Raw genomic sequence first — 15,068 nt, 5'->3', positions numbered from 1 at the left:
CAATACATTGAAAAGACCATATGCCATGAGCAAGCAGGGCTTATTTTGGGAATGCAAGCATAGTTCAAAATCTGCAAATTGATCAATAAGATAAATCATATTAACAAATTGAAGAATAAAAATCATGACGATCTAAATATGCAGAAAAAGCTTTTGAAAAAATTCCACATTCATTTATGGTTAAAGCTCTCAGCAAAGTGGCTGTAGAGGGAACAAACCTCAAAATAATAAAGACCATCTGATAAGCCATAGCTAACATCATGTTTAGTGGTGAAAAGCTGAAAGCATTTCCTCTAAGATCAAGACCAAGGCAAGGATGCCCACTATTGCCACTTTTATCCAACATGGTATTAGAAGTCCTAGCCACAGCAGTCAGACAATAAAAAGAAGAAAAACCCAAATTAGAAAGGGAGAAATAAAACAGATGACACATGTTATACATAGAGATTTCTAAAGATGCCACCAAAAACTCATCAATGAATTTGATACAGTCTCTTCAAGAAATGATACTCAGAAAACTGGACAGCTCTTATAAAAGAATGAAATTAGAACATTTTCTCATACCATATACAAAATTAAACTCAAAATGGATTAAAAATCTAAATGTAGGACTGGAAACCATAAGATCCTAGAAGACAACATAGTCAGAACATTTTTTGATATAAATCCTGTTGCAGTACTTTTTTTGGCTATCCCTCCTGAAACAAAGGAAGCAAATGCAAAAATAAGCAAATGGGACCTTACTAAACTTAAAAGCTTTTGCGTAGAGGAGGGAACCACTGATAAAATGAAAAGACAACCTACCAAATGGGAGAAATATTTGCAAATGGTATGACTGATAGGTGGTTAATATTCAAAATATATGAACAGCTCATACAACTCTATCAAAAAAAACTAAACAATCTGATTAAAATGGGCAGAAGACCTGCATAGACATTTTTCCAAGGGAGACGTATAGGTGGCCAAGAGGCACATGGAAAGATGCTTAGCATTGCTAATCATCAGAGGACTACAAATCAAAACTACAATGAAATATCACCTCACACTTGTCAATATGACTATTACTTAAAAAAAAAACACCCAAAAAACAAATGTCAGAAATGTGATGAAAAGGCATTCTCATTACAATGTTGGGGATTTGGATTTACACCAATGTAAATTGATGCAGTCTCTGGAAAACAGTGTGGAGGTTCCTCATAAAACTAAAAATTGAACTATCATATGATTAGGAACTCCACTCCTGGCTAAATAAAGTGAAAACACTAATTCAAAAAGATACATGCCACCCCAGTGTTCATATCAATGCTATTTACAGTAGCCAAGTACAAGGCAACCTAAGCATCCATCAACAGATGAATAGATAAAGAGGTGGTATATATATATACATACACACACACACACACATACATGTATACACACACACAATGCAGTACCATTCAGTCATAAAAAATGAATGAAGTTTTGCCTTTTGCAGCAACATGGATAGACCTGCAGGGTCTTGTGCTTAGTGAAATAAGTCAGAGAAAGATAAATACTGTATGTTATCAGTTATATGTGGAATCTAAAAATAAAACAAATGAATATGACAAAGCAGAAACAGACTCACAGATATTGAGAACAAACTAGTGGTTACCAGTGTGGAGAGGAAACAGGGAAGGGCAAGATAAGCGTAGAGGATTAAGAGGTACAAACTATTACACTTAAAATAAGCTATAAAGATACATTGTACAGCACAGGGAAGTAGCCCATATTTTATCATAATTTAAATGGAATATAATCTGTGAACGTTTGAATCACTGACATACACCTAAAATGATATAATATTGTAAATCAACTATACCTCAATAAAAAGTTAGGCAAAAATGGAATTTGCATAGGTTTTTATTTTTTTATTTTTATTTTTTTTCCCTGGAGACCATCATTTATTTTTGGTAAATGCCATCCAAGAATATACACAGTGTCATTCCCGCAGAACAGTCTACAGCATGAAAAGTCCTGAAAACATGGTGACATAAAGAGTTCACAATTTTCAGATTCTTCAATAGTTTAATGTTCTCTGCCCTAAGGCTGTTAGACCTTAAGGGATCCAGGTCTGGTTATGTCCCAGTGATAACAGAGAACCTGCTGTACGATGCGTGCTAAATACACAGCAAAATTCAGAAACTCCAGGTGCTTCTTCATTTGAACCTGTTTGGCTTCTCTCCTTTGTAACAGGGGTTTGATTTTCCCAAATAATGAATGACTTAAAATAAGGTGCTTAAAAATTCCACACCGAGTCTCAAGATAGTGAACAAACACTGTTTAAAAATGCCCTCTGAGCCTCAGTTTCCCCCCTTCAGTAAAATGAAGGGATTGGGTTTGAGTTAGTTTTGCAGGCCACACCATGGATGGGTGAACTAAATTCGCTGTTACAAACCCCAGCAGGGAGGAGGGTGAAGGAGCCCAACTGCAAATGTGGATGTGAAAGGAGGCGTAGTGGCTGAGCCAGGGCAGCAGGTGGCTGGAAAACCGACCTTCATGAGGTCAACGTCCGCTCTGAACTTTCAAGTCTCAAAAGCATGTCTTTGTCTTCTGATCTGATCGGATATGACTGTCTCATTCCAGTGTATGTACTCACTGTAGATTTATGTACAGAACTAAATATCCGTTTATTCATTTGTAAACCGTAATGAAACCAGTCAGGTATTTCCCCTCACCAGCAGATCTTGCTTTGGAAAAACAAATACACAAATTTCAGAAACCTCAGAAATTTCATTAAACCTGCAGAAAAGCATAATTCATTTTGGAGTTCAATTTTATGTTCAAGGAATCAGTTCCTATCATAAAGACAATTACGGTAATCTCTTTGCCATGCAAAATTATCCCCATTTATTGTGGACCAACTGCAGGTCCAACTACTGCTTCTGATGAAGGCACTCGGCAAGTTCACAAATAATATCCTTGAGGACGGCCCCTTCCTGTTGTGCACAGCGTAGTCTCAGAACTTGGGGCCAAAGTAAGTAAAAAGCAAGCCAACATCAAATGGTTCTCCTGAGGCCACTGGTACTAAAACTCAAGCCAGAAGGCGACCTCATGACCTCTCCAGGAGCTGCCCATCCATGAGCGACAAAATGCAACCTCTATGTACAAAGTTCCAAGTATCAAAAACAAACAGGAGTTGAGCATAAGCTACGGTTGGCACTTCCTCTCGGAGCAGAGAACCATCTCACATGTCAGAAGGTAAAAGGTAACCTGAGGTCCCATCTGCTGATCAAACCAAGTGCCTGTTCAAGAGGGTAGGCGCAGGGCAGAGGAAGAAGGCAGCCAGCAGTCAAGGGAGGGTCCCCTCTGAGGCCACAATCTCTTGTGATGCCAGGTTTGCTATTGAGTTGTATGAGTTCTTTATGTATTATGGACATTAGCTCCTTATCAGATATAATTTGCAAATATTTTCTCCTGTTAAGTAGGGTGGTGGTGGTGCTGTGCTAGTCACTCAGTCATGTCCAGCTCTTTGCGACACCACAGACTGTAGCATGCCAGACTTCCCTGGCTTTCATCATCTCTCAGAGTTTGCTCAAACTCATGTCCACTGAGTCAGTGATGCTATCCAACCATCTCATCCTCTGTTGCCCCCTTTTTCCCCGGCCCTCAATTTTTCCCAGCATCAGGGTCTTCTCCAATGAGTTGGCTCTTCACATCAGGTGGCCAAAGTATTAGAGCTTCAGCTTCATTCATCAGTTCTTCCAATGAATATTCAGGGTTGATTTCCTTTAGATTCAGTAGTGTGGACAATGTTAATTCTTCCAGTCCATGACCACGGAATACCTTCTGTTTATTTGTGAATTCTTCAGTATCTTTCATAAGTGTCTTAATAATTTTATTAAGTGATCTTTTTTTGATCTTTTTTCTTTCAGCAAAGAAGGAAAAGATATTGCCCCATGGTCTTCTCATTTGTATTGTTTCCAATAAATATGCAGTCATATTTATCTTTTTCCATCTAAACATAATATGTCCTTGGTGGGGGGAGCTGTTTTTAAGATTTTCCCTTTATCACTAATTACAAGTAAGTTGATTACAAATGTACCTTATTGTAGTTTTTTCATGTTTTGTGCTTGAGGTTGGTTAAGCTTTGGGGATCTCTGGGTTCAGGCCAAATCTGGAAATTTTTCAGCTAGTAATTCTTTAAATGTTTTTTTCTGTACTACTTTCTCTCTCATACAGAGACTGCATTACTTCAAAATTAGGGCTTTGAAGTTGGCCCATAGTTCATGGATAGTTCATGTTTTATAGTTCTTTTTTCCTGTTTCACTTTGGCTGTTTCCATGTATTCACATTTACTGATCTGTTCCTCTGCAATGTCTATTCTGCTGTGAATCCCATCTACCCATCCTGTTTTTCATCCCAGAAATTGTAGTTTTCATTTCTAAAAGTATATTTAACATCTTCCATCCTCTACTTAATATGTTAAATTTTTACTATAAATTCTTGTACATATGAAACACAGTTAAAAACTGTTTTAATTCATCTATTTCAATTCCAGATCAGTTTTGATTGATTTCTCATTATGGGCTATACTTCTCTGCTTCTTTGCCATATCTGGTCATTTTTAATTGGATACCAGACACTAAATTTTTACCGTGCTGGGTACTGGATGTTTTGTATTCAAACAAATATTCTTAAGGTGTTTCTCTAGGTCATAGTTAAGTTATCAGGAATGAGCTTGATCCTTAATGGTCTCACTTTTAAACTTTTAGCATTGTTAATATAGAGTTAATTTTCTCCACTTGAAACAAAACATCTTTGAATATTCCTTCTGATCAACCATGAATCATGATGTCTATCATCCTAGCTGGTAGAAACAGCACCATTCCTGGCTAAAAGTGAGCTGTAAAGCCTTTGTCAAGATTTTTAACATTGAAGTTGAACATAACTTACAAACCCAGTAATTCACATGTGGAGAAACCACTGCAATGTATATCAGAAGAAAGGAAAAGCATATTCATTGCAGTGTTTTTTGAAATGCTGGAAAAGTTAAAGCTTCCTAAATGCCTATCAGTAATGAACAGATTTATCAGGGGTGATAAACTCACAGGACAGAATAATATGTAGTAGTTTAAATTAATGACCTAAAGCTATATGTACAACGCCATATCTGGTCATTTAGTTGCTAAATGAAAAATATAGGAGAATACCATTTATGTTGTTTAAAAAACACCAAGTATTCAATACAACACTGTTAACTTTACATATAGTAGAATTTCAGGCATTAGTTGGGATGCTTTGACAAGAAACCACTTCACAATTTAAAAGACTTAACAAAATAAAAGGGTTTCTCCTCTTTGTTCATCATGCAGATCCCACACTGAAAGGAAGAAAGGAAGGAGGCTTTGCTCATTATAGCCACTCTGGGACTATGTTTAAAGAGGACATACAACCTTCCTCAATCACTTTAGCAAGTTGTGGGGTGAGCAGTGAATCACATGCTAGCTCTGAAATCTTCTACCTGGAGGGGATACATGTCACTTTCACAGCACTTCATTCATCGAAAGCCAAATCACACGTCCACTGCTAACTTCACAGAGAGATGGGGAAGCACTATTTACCCTGTGACCGGAACAAAAAGAATCTGTGAACAACTCTAATAACTACCATAATGGAATGGCACAGATGGAAAGTGTACACCAAATTCAATAGTACTTGCCCTTTGGCAAGGAGGGATGGAGGGAATGGAGTCAGAGAGGTAAAAACTTGATTTCATTTTTAACTGTAGTGTTCTTTTCTCTATTTCTTTTATAAGTCAGAAAAAATAAATGCAGAATTTCTTATCATACTATCACAGGTAATTCACTTAATAGTACTACATTACAGCTCTAGCATCTATATAATATTTTAATGACCGAAATACTTCAAAGTCTTTTTAAATTGAAGTATAATCAGCACATAACATTAGTTTCAAGTATCTAATATAATAGGGTTCCCCCATGGCTCAAAGGTAAAGAATCCATCTGCAATGAAGGAGCTGTGGGGTCAAATCCTGGGTCAGGAAGATCCCCTGGGGCAAGGCACAGCAACCCACTCCAGTATTCTTGCCTGGAGAATCCCATGGACAGAGGAGCCTGGTAAGCTACAGCCCACAGGGTTGCAAAGAGTCTCCTGCATCTCCTGCATTGCAAGCAGGGACTCCGGCATTGCATCAGGGGAGCCCCAATGCAGGGGACACAGGTTCAATCCCTGCTTGGGGAATTAAGATCCCACATGCTTTGGGGCAACTAAGCACTAGGATCCCATGCACTGCAACTAGAGAAGACTCTCATGTGCTGTAACTAGAGAAAGCCCACACACTGCAGTGAAGACCCAGTGCAGCCGGAAAAAAAAACCAAAAACCTGCTAATTTGGGAGTCAGTATCACTATGCCAAAGCCTTTGACTGTGTGGATTACAATAAACGGTAGAAAATTTTGAAAGAGATGGGAATACAAGACCACCTGACCTGCTTCTTGAGAAACCTGTATGCAGGTCAGGAAGCAACAATTAGAACTGGACATGGACAACAGACTGGTTCCAAATAGGAAAAGAAGTACGTCAAGGCTGTATATTGTCACCCTGCTTATTTAACCTATATGCAGAGTACATCAAGAGAATCGCTGGGCTGGATGAAGCACAAGCTGGAATCAAGATTGCCAGGAGAAATATCAATAACCTCAGATATGCAGATGACACCACCCTTATGGCAGAAAGTGAAGAGGAACTGAAAAGCCTCTTGATGAATGTGAAAGAGGAGAGTGAAAAAGTTGGCTTAAAGCTCAGCATTCAAGAAACGAAGATCATGGCATCTGGTCCCATCACTTCATGGGAAACATGGGGAGACAGTGGAAGCAGTGTCAGACTTTATCTTTTGGGGCTCCAAAATCATTGCAGATGGTGACTGCAGCCATGAAATTAAAAGACGCTTACTCCTTGGAAGGAAAATTATGACCAACCTAGGTAGCATATTAAAAAGCAGAGACATTACTTTGCCAACAAAGGTCTATCTAGTCAAGGCTATGGTTTTTCCAGTGGTCATGTATGGATGTGAGAGTTGGACTGTGAAGAAAGCTGAGCACCGGAAAATTGATGCTTTTGAAGTGTGGTGTTGGAGAAGACTCTTGAAAGTCCCTTGGACTGCAAGGAGATCCAACCAGTCCATCCTGAAAGAGATCAGTCCTGGGTGTTCATTGGAAGGACTGATGCTGAAGCTGAAACTCCAGTACTTTGGCCACCTCATGTGAAGAGTTGTCTCACTGGAAAAGACCCTGATGCTGGGAGGGATTGGGGGTAGGAGGAGAAGGGGATGACAGAGGATGAGATGGCTGGATGGCATCACCAACTCGATGGACATGCGTTTGAGTAAACTCCGGGAGTTGGTGATGGACAGGGAGGCCTGGCGTGCTGCAATTCACGGAATCGCAGAGAGTCGGATACGACTGAGCAACTGAACTGAACTGAACTGATCACGACTTAGTGACTAAACACCCCCCGCACCCAACACACACAAGATAGTTATATCATCCTTCAGACATTAGTATCACAATTTAATGACTAAACACTACACACACACACACACACACACAATGGTTATATCATCCTTCAGACTTTTCCTTACTTTTTTGTTATCTCAAAGAGATGTTTTTAAATATTTACATCATATGTACACAGAGAAAATAATCTAGCTTAGGCTTTTAATCTCAGATATAAAACATGCAGAAAAATTAAACAATTTTCCCAATTTGTATAACTAAAGGTCAAATTACATAGTCTATTCACTAAGTCCAATAATATATTATTAAAAATGAACAATACTAAGCAAATTCAAAACATTCATTCAAGCAATATAATTCAAGCAATACTAAGCAAATATAACATTCATTAAAATGTTATAACACTAGGACATTCATTATAGAACTTCATAAAGCTTCATAAGCTTCATAAAGCTCTGGCAATATTATATATATATTTTAAAAACCTATGCAAATTCCGGGCGGGGGCGGCGGTGGGAGTGGGCGCGGGCCCCGGGGGTCGGGAGCCGGCGGCGGCGGCGGCGGAGCGGCGCGCGCGGGTGGCAGCGTTGTGCCTGCTGTGGTGCGCGCCGAGCGCGGGCGGCAGTGTGGTCAACAAGGTGATCCTGAGCGCCTTCCCATTCCCCGTGACCGTGTCGCTGTGCCACATCCTGGCGCTGTGCGCGGGACTCCCGCCCTGCTCCGCGCCTGGCGCGTGCCCCCGGCGCCGCCCGTCTCGGGCCCTGGCCCGGTACGCATCAGTCATCCGGCGCTGCTACCGCCGCGCTTCTACCCGCGCTACGTGCTGCCGCTCGCCTTCGGCAAGTACTTGGCATCAGTGTCCGCGCACGTCAGTATATGGAAGGTGCCCGTGTCCTACGTGCACACCGTCAAGGCCACCATGCCCATCTGGGTGGGCCTCCTGTCCCGGATCATCATGAAGGAGAAACAGAGCACCAGGGTGTACCTGTCCCTCATCCCCATCATTAGCGGCGTCCTGCTGGCCACCGTCACCGAGCTGTCCTTCGACATGTAGGGGCTTGTCAGTGCTCTTGCTGCCACACTGCGCTTCTCGCTTCGGAATATTTTCTCCAAAAAGGTATTAAGAGATTCAAGGATCCACCATCTCCGGCTGCTGACCATCTTGGGCTGCCATGCCATCTTTTTTATGATCCCCACGTGGGTCCTGGTGGATCTCTCGGCTCTCCTGGTCAGCAGCGACCTGACCTCTGTGGCCCGGTGGCCTTGGACGCTCCTGCTCCTGGCTCTCAGCGGCTTCTGTAACTTTGCCCAGAATGTCATCGCCTTCAGCATCCTCAGCCTCATCAGCCCTCTGAGCTACTCGGTCGCCAACGCCACCAAGAGGATCATGGTCATCACGGTGTCCCTCATCATGCTGCGGAACCCCGTCACCAGCACCAACGTCCTGGGCGTGATGACGGCTCTCCTCGGAGTCTTTCTGTACAACAAGACCAAGTATGATGCGAACCAGCAAGCCCGGAAGCACCTCCTCCCCGTCACGACAGGGGACCTGAGCAGTAAGGAGCACCCCCGGAGCCCCCTGGAGAAGCCCCACAACGGCACGCTCTTCCCCCCGCACAGCGACTACCAGTATGGCCCAACAACATCTTGACAGATCACTTCCAGTACATCCGGCCCACCTACCCAAACTCATACACTTTGAACCTATACGACGTGTAGAGCCTCGCGAGCTGGGCAGGACGTTCTGCCAGTCCTCTCCTCCATCCCCGCCCCCAGCAGCATCAGAAACTCCTGACAACCAGTGAATGTACAACCCAGCCAAGGGGGGATGGTGCGGAACCAGCAGAAGACCGTGGGGACCACCACCCCGAGCTCCGGTGTTTCACGCCCTTTCTTCCTGGAGCCTTGTCTTCTGAGGGCGGCGTCACTCTGGAAACCTTGGCTAGGTTTTTACCTTTCTGTGTAGACTTACTTCCCCAAGTCTATTCTTCAGAGTTCTTATTCTGCTTTCCAGCCAGGACCCTCTCTGGAAAGGACACAGACCTCAGCGGGCGAGATGTGCTTTGCAGGGAGGGTGGTGAGGAAAGGCCCCTAGGGTGGTGCTTTGTGACTGGCCACTGTCAGGCAGGCGCAGGACCGAAGCGGGTGTGGAGCAGAGGAGTGCAAGAGTTACGAAAACGTCTCCAGCCACAAAGGTGGACTCAGCTCTGGGTCAGCCCCATGACGGTTTGCAATTCTGGCCAACATTCCTCAGTGCAGAGCAATTGCAATTAGCATTGAATCCTTAGAGCCTAATTCTCTCACCCGCAAGTCAGAGTTGGTGTGCCAACCGAAAGGGAAGGGTGGCTGCTGACTCCTGACTCTCTTCCTTTGCTGGAGTGGAACGACTCTCCTCTCAGAGCAGCAAGAAGGATCATTCGAAATCATGTTCAGCATTCCAAGCTAAACTACAGTACTCACTCTGTTTTCTCATGAGCCTTCAACACTGTGCTTAACAGGATATCTGGTGAGATGTTGGTTTTATGAGGATCTTGCATTTTTCTAGGGCATATTTTGTAGTTGTCTGTTTTTCACCTTGGTCCCCCACCCCTCATCCCCCTCTTAGGGGATGCAGGATGCATGCAGATTGGCTTATGGTTGGAAGCCCCTTTGGTTTTTAAACGTTTAAAAACAAGAAAGGTTGCTGGCGATGCCTGTCTCGGCATATGTCTGCATCTAGTAGGAAGGAATGAAGTGTTCTGAAGCGCTTTTCTAGTGACCACAACCTCTGAACGTGAGATGAATTAAGAATGTCATCTCCATACTTTTGTGTCACAGAGCTTGGCGCTCTGATTCCGTTAGCTGCTCTAGCGGTGTTTCCGACAGGATCTGAATCACGTCCCGGGGAAGGGGCAAGCACCAGGCTAGGGTTTGGTTTGCCAAATCAGTCTTTGGTCAAGAAGTTTGGGTTTTAGCAGAATCACATCACCAGGAAGATTATGTGAGCTCCGAGGGTAACCCGTGTGCTGAGGTGCTTTATTTTTGGGGGGCTCCAAAATCACAGCAGATGGTGATTGCAGCCATGAAATTAAAAGATGCTTACTCCTTGGAAGGAAAGTTGTGACCAACCTAGGTAGCATATTAAAAAGCAGAAACATTACTTTGTCAACAAAGGTCCATCTAGTCAAGGCTATGGTTTTTCCAGTAGTCGTGTATGGATGAGAGTTGGACTGTAAAGAAAACTGAGCGCCAAAGAATTGATGCTTTTGAACTGTGGTGTTGGAGAAGACTCTCAAGAGTCCCTTGGACTGCAAGGAGATCCAACCAGTCCATCCTAAAGGAGATCAGTCCTCGGTGTTCATTGGAAGGACTGATGTTGAAGCTGAAACTCAAGCTGAAACTCCAATACTTTGGCCACCTGATGCGAAGAGCTGACTCATTGGAAAAGACCCTGATGCTGGGAAAGATTGAAGGCAGGAGGAGAAGGGGATGACAGAGGATGGGATGGTTGGATGGTATCACCGACTCAATGGACATGAGTTTGAGCAAGTTCTGGGAGTTGGTGATAGACAGGGAGGCCTGGACTGCTGCAGTTCATGGGGTCTCAAATAGTTGGACACAACTGAGCGACTGAACTGAACTGAACATTAGAAAAAGAAGTTTTTGCATGCTTGCCATCAAATTTGTGCCAATAATACTAGTAGAGCAGCCAAGGCAAAGGATAAATAAAAGTGTGACTTTTGAAAGGATTGGGACCAATTGTTGAATCTTAAAATGTTGGTAGGAAAATGGAAACAGAACTAATTTCCACACGTCTTATAGTGTTTTCTCTCAAGAGTGACAACTTCCACTTCCACAGAGTCAATGTGAAAAAAGTTGGACTTTCTTTAGAGACTTTGTGGCCTTGAAAAGAAATGGAAGAAACTATAGAAGAGAAGCAATGACCTCTTGTCCCTACTGCCTGGACTTTTAAATTTGCTTCATTATGTTATCTAAATTCTACCACAAGATATCTTATTTGGGTTGAGCAAATGCAGATACCTAAGAAAAGGAAAATGAGAATTGTCAGTTTTAAAATGTACTAGTTAATCTATTGCCAAATTCAGACTTAAACTGAAGAAATTAGGCGAAACCACTAGACCATTCAGATATGACCTAAATCAAATCCCTTATGACTATACAGTGGAAGTGAGAAATAGATTTAAGGGACTAGATCTGATAGAGAGCCTGATAAACTATGGATGAAGATTCCTGACATTATATAGGAGACAGGGATCAAGACCATCCCCATGGAAAAGAAATGCAAAAAGGCAAAATGGTTGTCTGAGGAGGCCTTACAAATAGCTGTGAAAAGAAGAGAAGTGAAAAGCAAAGGAGAAAAGGAAAGATATTCCCATTTGAATGCAGAATTCCAAAGAATAGCCAGGAGAGGTAAGAAAGCCTTCCTCAGCAATCAATGCAAAGAAATAGAGGAAAACAACAGAATGGGAAAAACTAGAGATCTCTTCAAGAAAATTAGAGATATCAAGGGAATATTTCACGCAAAGATGGGTTCGATAAAGGATAGAAATGGTATGGACCTAAAAGAAGAAGAAGATATTAAGAAGAGGTGGCAAGAATACACAGAAGAACTGTACAAAAAAGATCTTCATGACCCAGATAATCACAATGGTGTGATCACTCACCTAGAGCCAGACATCCTGGAATGTGAAGTCAAGTGTCCTTGGAAAGCATCACTATGAACAAAGCTAGTGGAGGTGATGGAATTCCAGTTGAGCTATTTCAAATGCTGAAAGATGATGCTGTGAAAGTGCTGCACTCAATATGCCAGCAAATTTGGAAAACTCAGCAGTGGCCACAGGACTAGAAAAGGTCAGTTTTCATTCCAATCCCTAAGAAAGGCAATCCCAAGGAATGCTCAAACTACCACGCAATTGCACTCATCTCACACGCCAGTAAAGTAATGCTCAAAATTCTCTAAGTCAGGCTTCAGCAATATGTGAACCGTGAACTTCCAGATGTTCAAGCTGGTTTTAGAAGAGGCAGATGAACCAGAGATCAGATTGCCAATATCTGCTGAATCATCGACAAAGCAAGAGAGTTCCAGAAAAATATCTATTTCTGCTTTATTGCCTACGCCAAAGCCTTTGACTGTGTGGATCACAATAAACTGTGGAAAATTCTGAAAGAGATGGAAATACCAGACCACCTGACCTGCGTCTTGAGAAACCTGTATGCAGGTCAGGAAGCAACAATTAGAACTGGACATGGAAAAACAGACTGGTTCCAAATAGGAAAAGGAGTATGTCAAGGCTGTATATTGTCACCCTGCTTATTTAACTTCTATGCAGAATACATCATGAGAAATGCTGGGCTGGAAGAAGCACAAGCTGGAATCAAGATTGCCAGGAGAAATATCAATAACCTCAGATATGCAGATGACACCACCCTTATGGCAGAAAGTGAAGAGGAACTAAAAAGCCTCTTGATGAAAGTGAAAGAGGAGAGTGAAAAAGTTGGCTTAAAGCTTAACATTCAGAAAACGAAGATCAAAAAAAAAGAAAACGAAGATCATGCCATCTGGTCCCATCACTTCATGGGAAGTAGATGGGGAGACAGTGGAAGCAGTGTCAGACTTTATTTTTTTGGGCTCCAGAATCACTGCAGATGGTGATTGAAGTCATGAAATTAAAAGACGCTTACTCCTTGGAAGGAAAGTTATGACCAACCTAGATAGCATATTAAAAAGCAGAGACATTACTTTGCCAACAAAGGTCTGTCTAGTCAAAGCTATGGTTTTTCCAGTGGTCACGTATGGATGTGAGAGTTGGACCGTGAAAAAAGCTGAGCGCCGAAAAATTGATGCTTTTGAAGTGTGGTGTTGGAGAAGACTCTTGAGAGTCCCTTGGACTACAAGGAGATCCAACCAGTCCATCCTAAAGGAGATCATCCTGGGTGTTCATTGGAAGGACTGATGCTGAAGCTGGAACTCCAGTACTTTGGCCACCTCATGCGAAGAGTTGACTCATTGGAAAAGATCCTGATGCTGGGAGGGATTGGGGGCAGGAGGAGAAGGGGATGACAGAGGATGAGATGGCTGGATGGCATCACAGACTCGATGGACATGGGTTTGAGTGGACTCTGGGAGTTGGTGATGGACAGGGAGGCCTGGTGTACTGCAATTCATGGGATCGCAAAGAGTCGGACACGACTGAGCAACTGAACTGAACTGAACTGAGTTAATCTATGCATTTATACATTCATCCATTCAGCTGACACAGAAGCACCACTGTGGACCTGACAGTATGATAACTGATGGAGATATATATTCCATAGCAGTTTAGGGATCTCACAGTTGATTAGAATAGCAGACATCTACACAAAGATTATAATACATTGTGATGTCTGCAATAATCCAGTCAATGTTCAAAATACAGAGGGGTAATAAAACAAGGATTAACTAACTGGAAGAGAACATCAGAGAATGCTTCCTGGAGATCATGATACATTAATCCCTGGGCTGAATTTGAAAGCCAACTAAATGATTTGAATGGCTGAAGATATGGGAGAGATCTTGTAGGCAGGGGAGTGACATGTATAGATACATGAAACAAGGTGATACCTAGGGAACTACAAACAACTCAGTGTTGTTGGAGAATAAAGAAGTGTGGTGGGGAAGCTCAGTTTGACGGTTAATGAGGCTAGCATTAGATCAAAAGGGCCTGGTAGGGCATGATAACTACGCTGGGTCTTGGCTTCATTTTTGACAGTAAATCATTGCATTTTAGGCAGTAGACAGGCACAATTAAACTTTCATTTTTGAGAGTTCGCTTTATTGTCATTGAAGAAAAAGGATTGAAAAGCTAGAAGAATGAAGGAAAGAGGATGGATCCAAGACCTATTTGGAGGGTAAAATTTGAGGATTCCATTAAGTGAGAGGTAAAGCATATAGGGTCTCTGGTAATTCCTAGGTTTCCCATTTGTGAGTGTGATGCTAGCAGCTAAGACAGAGAATGAAGGAAGCTGAGCTGTGTTGAGATTTTACAGGAATGGAGAGGATGAAGATCATGAGTTATGTTTGATCATGTGTGAATCAGCATGTGAATATATACGGAACTAAGGACTAGAAATGTAATTTTGAGAGTTGACAAGAGAATAAGAGGTTTTCTGTGAGCCCCCAGACTAGCCATTTTGCTCTATTAATTTATTTCATAGCCCCCCATACTTCTTTTTGGTAATATCAGACTTGTAACTCTCTGTCTAATCTGTCATCCTCTATTGGATTGTGGGGTCCTTGTTGAAAAGGATGTTGCTTGTTTTGTTGACCCCCTCCTTTCCAGGGCCTAACACAGAGCCTGGCACATGAGAAATGAATATATGGGCATGGATGTGAGTGCCCAGGGAAAGGGGCATAGACAGGGATTTATGGCTCAGGGTTGCTGGGTACAGTCACTGGCTGTCACTGTGTGTGCTTCTTCCAGGAAGGAACCTTAAGAATTACTACCTTAAAGGTGTGAATGGAGAGAAATATAGCAAAGGAAATGGAAGGAGGAGTGCTCTTAGGCTAGTATGAAGAAAATCGCGAAGGACTTTA

General features: G+C 42.4%; 1 protein-coding gene and 1 pseudogene across 1 annotated transcript in view; both read left to right on the top strand.

Annotated features, from left to right (window-relative positions):
- Positions 1-15,068, top strand: part of RAVER2 (ribonucleoprotein, PTB binding 2) — a 136,511-nt gene that overhangs the window by 32,075 nt on the left and 89,368 nt on the right. The gene's annotated exons all lie outside the window — the stretch shown is intronic.
- LOC133041234 (solute carrier family 35 member E1-like) lies at positions 5,633-9,214 on the top strand (annotated as a pseudogene).

This window comes from Dama dama, chromosome 20 (assembly GCF_033118175.1).
Source record: "Dama dama isolate Ldn47 chromosome 20, ASM3311817v1, whole genome shotgun sequence".
In the NCBI taxonomy this organism is placed as follows: Eukaryota; Metazoa; Chordata; class Mammalia; order Artiodactyla; family Cervidae; genus Dama; species Dama dama.
The sequence above is the reverse complement of the archived record's forward strand: the minus strand, read 5'-3'. Positions and strand labels throughout refer to the sequence as shown.